General features: G+C 39.2%; 1 pseudogene; it reads left to right on the top strand.

The window, feature by feature from the left end:
- Positions 1–371: 371 nt before the first annotated feature.
- On the top strand, positions 372–1,003 carry LOC114491909 (annotated as a pseudogene).
- Positions 1,004–1,903: the final 900 nt, after the last annotated feature.

Here is a 1,903-nt window from a genome sequence, read left to right on the forward strand (position 1 = left end):
GCAATACTAAAAATAACTGTGTACTCATAAATTCAACAATTTGGAGGAAATGGAAAAATTCCTTGAAAGCAATAAACTGCCAAAGTTCACTAACAAACAAATAGGTAATATGAATAATCTTGTATCTATTTAAAAAATTGAATTTGCAGTTTTAAGCCTACCCATAAAGAAAACTCCAAGCTCAAATTATTTCACCAGAAAATGTTATAGAACATTTTTAAGCAAGCTATAATACTGATTCTATACAAACTCCTCCATAGAAGAGGAAGCAACACTTTCCAACTCATTCTTAACTTCCTAGCATTGCCCAGATCCCAAAACCAGACAAAAATATTAGAAGGACCAGGCAGCGGCTGCAGAAGGTGGCGACTATGCCAGGCAACATGGCTGGCGATATACAAAGCTGCATAAGGAGGACTCTTAATGGCACTAAGGCAATAGATGAACCTTCTTTTATGACTTCCATGGAGTGGGGCACCCAGATGGTGTAGAGGTCCTTGCCGCTCAGCCACGGCATTCTCGTATCTGCAGCCTGAGAGGTGCATTGTGACTCGGTGGGTGCACCTCACTTGGGCCTCCTTGTGGTCCCTCAGGGCCCTAGTCTTCTCCAGGTTATAAATAATGTGATTGTGGAAGCTTCCTTCCTAGTTGGCATTGAAGGTCAATCAAATGCAGTTCTTTCAACCTTTTATCCTGTAGTCCTGTGGGATTCCCATTGGTTTCCAACAGTATTCCCCACAATGTGGCCTTGGCTGCCTTGAGAGGTCATATCTGCCCTTCCAATGCTAAAATGGTGTGCTAGCTCTTAAAAACAAAAGCTATCGAAATGCACCTGAGATGGACATTCAAAATATGCTTCTACCAGAAAAGGCTACAGAATTGAAAGAGAAGATAATGTTAACGTACACTCAAATTCACTGATGGAGATGCTGAAGGAAGTGACTCCTGACCAGTCCAAGCCAGAAAACTGATCCAGAACCAGAGCTGAACGTCCCAGTCAGGCCTTACTGACGACTTCAAAAACAGGTGTTGTTTAATCATTTCTTGAGAAAGGTTGACTTCAAGGATGAATAGGAAATGTGGTTTATTATGCTTACCTCTAGGATGACTTTCCAAATGATTTGTGAAACTGTTTCTAGAAGATAAGAAGCTAGAAAACTTCTGTCCAGGTTTATAGTTATTTACCTTCAGAAATTACCTTAGCTTTCTCATCAGTTGCATAGTAATTTCTGAAAACATCTCTAAATTGCATATTTAGGGACTAAAAGGCAATGTGCCATGAATGTTGTGATCTAAAGGTGCATGTGAAAGTAAGGTTGTACTTAATGTTAAACAAATACGTTACAAGGAAAGATCACCACAGTGCAACATATATTATGAACATAAATTTAAAATCCTCAACCAAATACTAGCAAATTTAATTCAGTAACATATTAAAATGAAAATACATTTGAATAAGTGGGGTTTATCCTGAGCCTGTAAAACATTCAGAATTCAAATATCAATGTAGTTTACTATATCAACCGACTGAAGAAAAAACACCACATGGCCAGCGTGGCTCACTCCGCTGATCATTGCCCCGCAGGCAAGAGGGCGCTGGTTTGATTTCCAGTCGCACTGCAGGACCAGGTTTCTGGTGCTTCTCAGTTCAGGCAGGTGCTAGAGGACACCAATCGATGTCTCTCTTTCATATGATGTTTCTCTCCCTCTCTTTCTCCCTACATTCCCTCTCTCTAAAAAGTAAATAAAATGTATTTTCTAAAATAATCATCTCTACAGATTTAGAGAAAGACTTTTACAGAATTCAACATCCATTCAGGATAAAAAGTCTGCATATTAGGACATGAAGGGATATTCCTGAATCTTGTAAAGTGCTTTTTTCAAAAACTACAACTACTGTCCA

Source organism: Phyllostomus discolor, chromosome 1, assembly GCF_004126475.2.
Source record: "Phyllostomus discolor isolate MPI-MPIP mPhyDis1 chromosome 1, mPhyDis1.pri.v3, whole genome shotgun sequence".
Lineage (NCBI taxonomy): Eukaryota > Metazoa > Chordata > Mammalia > Chiroptera > Phyllostomidae > Phyllostomus > Phyllostomus discolor.